Source organism: Oreochromis niloticus, linkage group LG23 (genome assembly GCF_001858045.2).
Source record: "Oreochromis niloticus isolate F11D_XX linkage group LG23, O_niloticus_UMD_NMBU, whole genome shotgun sequence".
NCBI classification, from domain to species: Eukaryota; Metazoa; Chordata; class Actinopteri; order Cichliformes; family Cichlidae; genus Oreochromis; species Oreochromis niloticus.
Window position 1 is genome coordinate 26,871,911 of NC_031986.2, and position 11,325 is coordinate 26,883,235.

The 11,325-nt window shown below is 40.1% G+C and overlaps 1 protein-coding gene and 1 long non-coding RNA gene across 2 annotated transcripts in view; one reads left to right on the forward strand and one right to left on the reverse strand.

The window, feature by feature from the left end:
* The window catches only part of LOC106096905 (protein NLRC3), a 33,600-nt gene extending 26,550 nt beyond the window's left edge, over positions 1 to 7,050 (reverse strand). The window contains exons 1-2 of the mRNA XM_019365354.2: positions 4,162 to 7,050; positions 3,851 to 4,080 (exon numbers count right to left, since the gene is read on the reverse strand). The gene's annotated coding sequence lies outside the window, so the exon portion shown is untranslated. The remainder of the gene's footprint in view (positions 1 to 3,850; positions 4,081 to 4,161) is intronic.
* LOC109204371 (uncharacterized) lies at positions 1,158 to 2,399 on the forward strand. The gene is made up of 2 exons (XR_002063880.2): positions 1,158 to 1,542; positions 2,247 to 2,399. It is a non-coding gene; the product is annotated as an uncharacterized LOC109204371 (long non-coding RNA).
* Positions 7,051 to 11,325: the final 4,275 nt, after the last annotated feature.

Consider the following 11,325-nt stretch of genomic DNA (forward strand, 5'->3'; position numbering starts at 1 on the left):
GCATGGATGAAAAATAGTCCCAAAGTGACAGCAACCAGCTCCAGGGTCGACAAGACTTTGTGGCAAAAGGAGGTTTGTGTTTAATATTTGTTTTCTGCTCTCATGCCTTTGCCGAGATATTCAGTTGCTCTTTATCGATTAGAAGAAAAAGATATACTGTATACAATATGAAAATAGAATTTTCAACAAAAGAACAAGGGGGGCAGTTTGTTTCAAATTAGAGCTCACAACCTCACACATGTCGGTCTGCAGCTTATTCTTCTTAGCTAGTTGAAGTAGTAGAAAAGAAATAAAAGGAGGACGCGTAAATCAGTCCGAGTATTTCCCGCATTAAAAATATTTTTTTTCTGACTATTCTTATTGTAGACGTTCACACCGACCGCGTAATTTCACTGGACGATTTCTTTTTACCTTTATTTTTCGAACCAAGCTCCATTTTCACGGTTTGTCGGATCCGCATAAACAGATCTGACCGATCAGATCACTGCATTTGGCAACAAGTGCGCTCATAGTTGAAATCGTGCACCTGTGCTGAATATGCAATCACATGGAAATGATAATACATTTTTTAAATCCCATTTTACCTGAAACACACAACTGAACACCACTCCGGCCCACTTGGCTCTCTGAAATGATTTCTCTGCAGGCCTTTTCACACCTGACGCTTAAAATCAGTGCGATTCTGTTCGAGCCTTAACCCTATTGGCTTAAGGCTTCTCACAAAAATAAATAAATAATAATAATTTTAAAAAAAACATTCAATTTTTTCTTTTTGATCTTTTTTAATTTTTATTTTTGCAAGAGATGTCATGAGGCGACCTCTGTCTTACGTGGAAGACACTCGCAGCTTCCGGATTTCGGTCACGGTAAATTTGGGCGAGGAATTCAATTTCACAAAAGCTTCGTCTCTGACCTGTGACACGTTTGTTTAGGTTCAAACAAGAATCTGTAAAAGTGAAGCGGGTTGTTGCGATTTGTCAGAATGTGTCTGTGATTTTTTTATTTTAAAAATGCTTTCTTTAACAAATACCTCCCACGGGCAGCCGTCTGTCCGTCTACAGTTCAGCTTGTGCCAAAAAGTCACTTCCGAAATGTTTTTATGTCTGTCTTTACTTCTGTTACTAAATAGACTTAACATGATTAACGAAAGGGTTAATTATAAACAGCGCCGTAGCTCCGCAAACGCACATAACGCACACTGCGTAGGGCACCAAATGGCCGGTAGGGCACCAAAAAAATCAGGGTCGTAAAAAAAAAAGTAAACCATATTAATACTATAAATATCATATGCATTAATATGGTTAAACAATACAAAAGCAACATAAAACAATTTTCCCGAGAAAAGGGGTGAATCTGCTTTGTGCCCTGTCTCCAGTCTCCTCCTGGTGCCCCCCCCCCACTCCCAGTGGTCTGTTCTATAATGCCTCAATTCGGTATTGGTAAACACCTGTTTGAACATGGCCTCGAAACGGCAACAGGAGTCGGGAGCGGAGAAAAGAAAGAAGAAGAGGAAGCGTGATGAAACTCAGGCGTCGCTTGCCGGTAAGGCAATGTTTAAATAATAACAATAAGAAAAAGTTCATTATTGTAGCCCTTGCTTGCACGCTCATGTCCGTCAACTCTGTGATAGCTCCTGTTAGCAGTGTTCATACTGTGTTAACAAATGTTGCAAATGATTGATGTTGGGTAGTTTGTTTACGTTGTGGATATGAATATAGAATGGACTACTAAAAGCAACTCATCATGGTCACTCAATTGACGGTTTTCAGATAACGTTAGCAATCGTGAAACTAGCATTTCCCTCCTCAGGTTGCTAGCTGGCTAACGTCATGCATGCTACTGATTAACCTTAACTTTGGGATAGGTCAGTGATGCAGTCAAGTATTATTATCAGATTAGACAAGATTACTTTGTATGTTGCTGCATTTCAGGATATCTATAAAGACGCATATCTTATTTATGCGGCATAAATAAGATATAGGTTTCATATTACAGTGTAATATGAAACCTATATCTTCCAGTAATATAGATTTCCTACTTGCGCATTTATATCAAATTATGTACAGCATGTTTATATTGCCATTTGCCATTATGAAAATCTATACATGTAAAATATAGTTAGTAATTTTTAAATGTACCAGTGACTTACTTAATTTATTAGTCTTATAATGCAATTTTTCGTAGGCCTACTGTAGATTCAAAATTGTATTTCTGTAAAATCCCTGAATATTTTCTCTTGTATGCAGGGTCAATGCTTAAATATGTTCAAGGAGGATCTCAAGGACAGGATGAACCATCCAGTAGTAGTGCCATCCCTGGACATCAACCACCAGCCATTGTAGACCCTGCAACAATCCCTAGCCAAGAAGAACAAGAACCATCAACCACCAGTTCAGGTACAGTTCCATACACAAGTACCACTGAGAGTCCTGTCACTGAGAGACTATCAGAAAGTGACACTGTGGAGACATGTGTGCCCCCTTCAACCGATCCTGCTCTTTGGCCAGCTCACATTGTAGATGCTGATCGTGTTGAAATTGTGCGGAGAGGTCCTTTTAATGTCAGCTCTGATTTTAATTTTCCAAAGGGGCCTGAGTATTTATTTGTAACAGTATTTTTAACCTCCTTTAACCTTATTTATTTGTTTAACTGTCATGTTTGTTGTTATTTAATTAAACAAATTCCACTGAGAAATTCAAAAGTATTAATGTTTTTTTTTTTTTTTTTTTTTTTTAATTGGGGGGGGGCACCATAAAGCATTTGTGCTTAGGGCACCCAAATGGCTAGCAACGGCCCTGATTATAAAATTAAGAAACTACCTGTTTTACAAACATATTTGTGGCTATGCGTTATTGTACCACACCACTTAAAGTATGCTCATAGAACTCTGATCTTGGGACGTTTTCAGCATCCCTCCCGGACAGATCGCTCTTAAAAGCACATTTTTTTAATATCTAAAAAATGTGCTTTATTTAAAATTTTTAATATCAAAAATAATTTTTACCCTTTGATAAAAAGAAAAAGTCACTTTACCATAAACTAACTGCAGCTTTTGCAACAGGAATATTCTTTCTGGCTCGTTTTTTTGGCAAATACTACAGGTGGTCAGGGTTTCAATCACATTTTGCTGGGCTGTTGCTGTCTAAAGTTGAACTATTTTGTATGAAGGATTTGTATGAAAATGAACGGTTTCTAGTATCATCCAAAGAGTGCACAAGTTTGTGTGTTCCGTCTTTGTCTGATCTCTGTTCGTTTGTTTGCTTTAATAGGCAGAAGGAAGGGAGTGAAACCCACCCCACCCACAAACAGAAACCACCTCAGTAACCGGCAACGGTCACGGCCCTCTCTATCGAATGTGCCCAACTTCAGGGCGCACCGTCTCTTTCATCATCATCTTTCATCATTTCTTGTGTCTTTTTTTTTTTTTTTTTTTTTTTTAAAAAACCAGCAAATGTAAAGCGGTAACCTTATCGGAAAGCTCACCTCTTTTAAATTGTTGCTTTTTTTTTTTTTAAATTGTATTTTTTATAACATCGTGATTGTGCCAAAACCCCTGGAGGCAAACTGTTGCCAAGGCCAGGTGTGTTTGACTTTATAAGACGGTTAAAGGCAACTTAACTCCGAGTAATAAAGCAGGATCTCAAAGCACTGCACTCAAACAACGTAATATATTAAACAAAGTTAATTTTATATTATTATATAAGTATGACGTATTTTTCTTATACTCTTTCTGACCACATGGCCCTTTAGAATAAAAGTCACAGAAACTTTCCAATGAAACACAAGTTGAACAACTCCAAACATTAATTAGATCAAGACGTAATTAACGAAAGAGAAAAATTAAGCTTACTGTTGATTTATACAGTGAAGAAGAGAAAGAAGACTGCGCTCCACATCTGAAACTGTCAGGCGCCACAGCGCGCGTGCACAAAAAGGATCCAGGCGCAGACCCAGCGGTAGCAGAAAAGACACTTTATTATACTAACGAAAGGCGACCCGGGGAAACTAGAGAGCAAAACGAGGAACTAATAACCCGGGGAAACAATGACACAAGGAAGCCGGAATCGGGACCGCGGGAGGCTGCAACAGAAAGGGGAGAGGATTACTAGGAAGCCGGGAAGCGGAAAACACATTAAGACTGCGTTAGAGTAGTGGGCTTACGATAGAGCGAGACCGTGGGAGCTCGGAAGGGAGGTGCGGCAGCCCGTGAGCAGGGAGTCCGTGGAGATGGTGAAAGGGCCAGATGATGCACTGAGTGAGCCAGTAGAGCAGGAGGACAGGCAGGTGGCAGACGCCGAACGCCGGATTGAAACCACTGTGAGGTGATTACGGACTGGCGTGGAGCATCCGTCAGCGCCGGGTAAAGAAGCTCTGCAGGTAATCACCGCGATGGAGAGCAGGTGTGTCGGTGATGGCCCTGTCCGGGGGTGTGGCTACCCAAGCAGCACGCATTCCACAGACCCAGGACCACGGACTATGACAGCAAGACTGAAAACGCGCGTGAGCTGCTCAGGAGGTAGAACAGGTGGGAGGGGGGAGGAAACCACCCATCGTCAACGATATTCTGCCCTCTCACGCCACTCACTATAAGCAAACACGTTGGAGTGGAGCACAGGGCATAGATGCTGATAGATACCACAGTTGACTCTAGATTTGGATAAAATAAAACAGTCAAAGCAGCCAGTGGGCTTTTATTTTGAAGGGCCAGAACCAGAAGCCAAGGCCGTTTTTATGGAAATAAGAAGCATTCATATATTTTTTTTTCTAATGTAATTAACGTTTGCCTAACAGGGGGAGAGAAAAATCAGACAGTGATAACACAACTAAACACAAAACATAGGTTCTACATGAAGGCGTTTAATATTAACGGGGGGGGGGCAAAAAATCCAAGCCTACGACACTGTGTGAAATACATTGTTTGTTTGTTTTAATCTAATAACTGATTGGGCCACCCTTAACAGCAACAACTGCATTCAAGCACTTGTGATAATTGGCAAAGAGTCTTTTGCAGCGCTGCGTAGGAATTTTGGACCACTCATCTTTGCAGATCAGATTCAGCCACATTGGAGGGTTTTCAAGATTCCAGTCAGGGGTTGATTGACTAGGCCACTTGATAATAAACACCTTCAGTTAGAAACTCCATGCTGTGTTTACTTGCGCTATCTTTGTTTGATATTTAAATTTGTTTGATGAGATGATGTAAAGAACATACAAAGAAAAGAAAAGAGCAAATCAGGAAGGGGCCAGCGATTTTATGCAGTGGATCACAGAGATGAGACCGTATTTTGTACTGGCTTTTTGATACATAAGGACATTAAAATGGCAGGTACAACTGCACTGAGGAGCCACAAAGGTTTGCATTACAAAATTCATAAACATAATGAACCTCAAATTAGTCCAAAAATCATAAGAGGAAAAAACATGAAAGCCTCACAAAATTTAAATTACAGACATGAATATATGAAGGATGTTACAGTCTATCCAACAGGCGAACAGAATGCATCATTTCGAGATATGAGGCAGAAAAAAGCCACTCAAAATTTCAGAAAGGTGAAAAAATGCATTTAATATACGTTGACCCTTTGTTAGCACCTGAAACTAATTTAATCAACGGAAGATTCTTATTTTTGAAGGCTATAAATATTCAACTTTGTGAGACAGTGAATACCAGCTGGTGACAGTAAAGTACAAATGTACCGTTCACCAGCCGCGGATAAACATCACTACTACTAACGATGGCAGTCACTTGTAGAGTGTTACAGATGGATCAGCTCCCCAACTGCTCCACGTTTCATCCTACTTTGACTTCAGGAACTTCATGCAGTATGTATCCCACACCTCCCCAGTGCACCAAAGCAAGCAAGAAAGAAAGAGGGCAAACACGTGATTGAGCTCTCCTTAAACAAGCTGTAGGACGACACATCATCTCAGGTTTTTTTGGGGGGGGGGGGTTTGTTTGTTTGTTTTAATTCTTACTAAAGAGATGTACCAAAGGTGCTATCAGTGTTGTACTGCAAGTATTCACCAAAATTTAACTTCATTGGCAGCTGTCATCGCGTTTACAGTTAGCCACATGCTAACAGCCACCAACTGGTTGTTTGGATTCTGGTGGCATGTCATTTAATCTCAACTTTTCAAATGAATCCACTAAAACTTATCCAAATACTAAAAACTATATTAAATTCTTGTAAATGAAAGGACAAGAATTATCAGCTACATAAATATGTAATGCATTTCTGATTAATAACACTTTTCTAATTCTGTCTTGTTCCCAGTTTGGCTCAAGCTGGCAACAAACAAATGAGTTCACACACAGCTTAATTCCATTGTCCAGTTAAATTAAATGAACATGCAATACAGTGTGCTTTATATAACCTTTAAAATCAATAGTCGGTGGCCTGGTGGTGACCATTTTTCCCCAATCATCCTGCAAGACAGCCTGTGGGACACGCAGTGGCGGTTTATGATATGGGTGACATGGGCTGTTACCAAGGGCGGTGTTCTGGGAATCTATCCTACCTCACCTCCAGGTTATTTAACTGAACATGCAGTAAAGTGTGAAAGCGTCAGGTATATATGCAAGGTGTTGACTATGGCCACAAGAGACAAAAGACATCCTTAAAAACCCAGCACAATGGCGAAGAAGTAGATGCTGCCTAAAGAGGGGACAAAGAGCGGGCCTTATGGCTTTGGTCTCTCCCACCTCTCAGGTGCAGCCACTTCCCTGATGACCCACAAAAGCTGCTGATGAAAACAAGAGAGGAGCAGTGAGTATATAGGGTGGGCAGTCACATTCTGTTTTGCTAGTATTTTACTAGTAAGCAAAGGCATATAGATGACTTTGTCCTGAAAAGAGGCTTATGCACCTCTCAAATGGCTCTAATGGCCATAGTATTGTATATAATATTTACATAACATTATCTCAAAAATAAATGGCTTGTATTTGTAAGGCGCTTTACATAGTCCCTAAGGACCCCAAAGCACTTTACACGTTCAGTCATCCACCATTGTAGCCACAGCCACGCTGGGACTCACTGACAGAGGCGAGGCTGCCGGACACTGGCGCCACCGGGCCCTCTGACCACCACCAGTAGGCAACGGGTGAAATGTCTTGCCCAAGGACACAACGACTGAGACTGTCCAAGCCAGGGCTTGAACCGGCAACCTTTTGATTACAAGACAAACCGCCAACTCTTGAGCCACGATCGCCCTCGAAGATATCTCAAAGATAAGAGCAAGCCTCACTCCAGAGCATGTCCACTGCAAACCTGAATTCATGAACTAAATCATCTGTAAACTTTGGAAACGTGTTATTTTGAACTGAAAAATAAAATGTTTTGGATTTAATCTAAAGCTTTATTTGAACTTAAGGACAGAAGCCATTTTTTATTTCCTATTTGCACATCGTTTTTTGTTTAAATACTAGTAGCACTTTAATTTGTTTTAACTAACATTTGTATTCTTTTAATTTTTTATTCTTACAGTTCTATTGATTAATGTTAAAAATATATTTGTCTATCTTTAAATTCTTTTGTTTTATCATTAATTTAATTTGCTGTGGGATGAGACAATTAGCATCACGGTTGGGCACACTTGAGCAGGTGAGGTGGAGCCTAGAACAGGAAGTTTGTCTACAGGAAGTGGCAGATGAGAGTTAATGAGATAATTATTGACTAATCAAAGAGTTAGTAACCTGAAAGGAGCACAACTTGAGATGTCACATGATTCAAATCATCCAGGCCTTTATTTTGAATGGACCCACCACAAGCCCAAGCTTTTTCTTAAATACAGTGTTTTTCTGCAAATAAATGAACACAGTTATAGATATGGTTTTTACACTATTAACAAACCAAGCATTGTGTTTGGCTTTATTTACAGAAAAAAAGTATTTATTTTACTCCATTTGGTATTGTAATCGATTAATGGCAATTTCCTAAATAACTCATTTCTTAGACAAACATCAGGACAAGTTTTAAGTTTTTAACACTTTAATTCATCTGTTTTCTTGCATTTGGTGCTGCACCACTGCTTCACATGGCAATGCTGTTGCAGGGAGAAAAATTGGAAGAAGCATTCTTATATCTTTAACAGTCTAACAAAAGTTTGCCTAACAGGGGGGGAAACAGAGGATACAGTATTGGACCGTAGCCTAAATCCAGGATAAAGAGGTTCAGTAATTGTAATTTTGAGGGTGTGGAGGTGGATGAGATTGTCTGAGGAGATTCTGTAGAAGGACACAGTGCCAGCAAGACAGTCCACATACACAGCTACTATGTCAAAGTCAGAGGAGGAGGAGGTGCTGCATATTTGTCGCTTACTGTGCCACACAGAGTAACCATTGTCAGAGCACCTCAGACTCCAAGATTGATCATTTGATCGAAACCCACAGTCTGTTATGTGTCCTTTCCTTCTGATTCCTCTGTAACTCACAGATATTTCAATGTCTCCTCTCCACTCGACCTCCCAGTAACAGCGACCAGTCAGAGGATCTGTGCAGAGCAGCTGAGGACAGTCATCAAATCTGTCTGGATGATCAGGATATGACTGAATCTTCTTCACATGTGTCACCTTCCTGTTGTTGTCAGACAGTTTGAGGTTTTTATTTACTGTGTTTGTGTCGATTGTGAGTTGACAGGAATCTGATGGAGAGAACAAACACAATCCAGCTGCAGTTATTGATCCATCATCTGTTCATTGATTGACACTTTGATGATGACTCCTGACATCAGAGATGTGAATGAGTGATGCGACAGTTTGAAGATGGTTGAATGTGTGCTGCTTTGTTTTCATGAATCACATTAAAAAAACACTTACACTTCCTCAGACCTGGTCTCAGCCATTGTTCTCCTGAAGGCTCCACCCTGAAAGGAGGAGGGGGGTCAGACCACCACAGTCTCTTTCAGCATGCACACATGGACATTACATCGGTCTCATACACATAGTTTATTATTCTCTAATAGGAAGTGAGGAATAGCAATAAATGCTTTCATCATGGTCAGAGTGCATAAAAAATAACCACCTATGGGCCAGATTTACTAATGTGTTGCTTCAGTCCAAACTCAACAAAGTACTGTCAAGATTTGCAAGATTGCATGTAAGACGTGGGAACTGATATTTTTGCACTCGTCTTGCATATAAACTTCTGGAAGTTCCTTTCTAAAGCTGCAAAATATGGGTGAAAAAACTACTTAAATCAACTGTGCATACAGGTGTACTGCTGTTTGCGCCAATATTTTTTTGACATGGCAGCAATTATTGCTTGCACACGTAAAAGTGTGTTCTAGAAAAGAGAGATGTTTGTCCACTTGTGTCAATTTATTTGAATTGCCAGAAAAAGCTCTTTTAAAACATACATATTACGCAGTGACCTAATTCTAAACTTGCTCAATGAACTCAGAGATGACTTGGGACCTCCGATTAAAAACTTTCAACTCTTTCATTTTTGGTATCAGGTTTTCTGTGGGAGAAATTTCACAGCATGAACAGTGAGGTTAAAAGTGAAATGGCTGAAGAAAAGAGAGGATGATAACAGTGACGACTTTGGACCATGTCCTAAAAATAATAAGGCCCTTAATAATCATCATGCAAATTCAGCTGCTAGCACTTTGTCAACATGTGAGATATAATCACACACACAAACTTACAAAGAGGTCTGCAATCTGTAAATCTTTTTTTTTTTCATTTTTCATCTTTTTTTAAAGATCCAGCATGGAAAAATGGTGGTGGTACGGTAAACATGCAGTGTAGAATTAAACCTTTGTCAATCGGGGATTCACACAGGCAATCGCATCCACACCTACAGCAGATTTAGAAAGCCTGACAACATGACAGTATTTCTTCCTCCTTTAGACACTGTATGTGATTTCAACCGGCATCTCCATACCTGATATCCATTCTCAGCTGCTTCAGCTGCTTCTCTCCTGCCTCTCCTGGATGGTTATAGCTCAGGTCCAGCTCTCTCAGTTGGGAGTTGGAGCGCAAAGCTGTGGCCAGAGAAGCGCAACCATGCTCTGTAATTAGACAGCCTGACAGCCTACAGACACAAAACAACATGACAGTGATTGCCCCATGTTATTGTCCAAGTCTTCACTCTGGTTCACATTTTTGTGTGTTGTGTACACATTTAATAATGTACAGATATAGATATATCATCTTTACCCAAAATGCAGCACCTTTCTGTTAAAAGTTCTCCACAATCTCACAATATTGTGACAAAAATAATCTTATATTGCATGCTGTTGTCATACCTCCAGGAAGTAGGTCCAATCTACAGACTATGGTGTGTACAGTTAGGTCCATATATATTTGGACACTGACACAAGTTCAAAATTACAGTCATATAATGGACATGGACATTATGTGTAGACTCTCAGCTTTCATTTCAGGGTATCCACATTCAAATTGGATGAAGGGTTTATGAGTTTCAGCATCCTTAAAATGTCCCAACATCTTTTTAAAGGGAGCAAAAGCAATTGGACAATTGACTCAAAAGCTATGTCATGGGCAGGTGTGGGCAATTTCCTCAATACATCATTATCAGTTAAGGAGATAAAAGGCCTGGAGTTATTTTGAGGTGTGGTGCTTTCATCTGGAATATTTTAATGTAAACAGACAACACGCAGCCAAAGGAGCTCTCCATGAAGGTGAAACAAGCCACCTTTAAACAGTGAAAACAGAAAAAACATATCCAAGAAATTGCTACAATACTAGGGAGTAGTGAAATCTACAGTTTGGTACATCCTGAGAAAGAAAGAAAGCACTGGTGAACTCAGTATTGCAAAAAGACCTGGACATGCACGGAAAACAGCAGTGGTGGATGATCGCAGGATCATTTCCATTGTGAAGAGAAACCCCTTTCACAACAGCCAATCAAGTGAATAAGACTCTCCAGGAGGTCGGCGTATCAATATCTACCATAAAGAGAAGACTGCATGAAAGTAAATACAGAGGGTTCACTGTAGGGTGGAAGCCACTCATAACCCTCAAGAATAGAAAGGTTAGATTGGACTTTGCTAAAAAACACAAAAGAAATCCAGTACGGTGCTGTAAAATCATTCTTTGGACAGATGAAACTAAGATAAACCTCTACCAGAATGATGGCACGAAGAAAGTATAGAGAAGGTGTGAAACACCTCATGATCCAAATCATACAACATCATAAAACATGGCAGAGGCAGTGTGATGGCTTGGGTGTGCATGGCTGCCAGTGGAACTGGGACACTAGTGTTTATTGATGATGTGACACAGGACAGAAGCAGTAGAATGAATTCTGAGGTGTTCAGAGACGTACTGCCTGCTCACATCCAGCTAAATGCAGTCAAATTA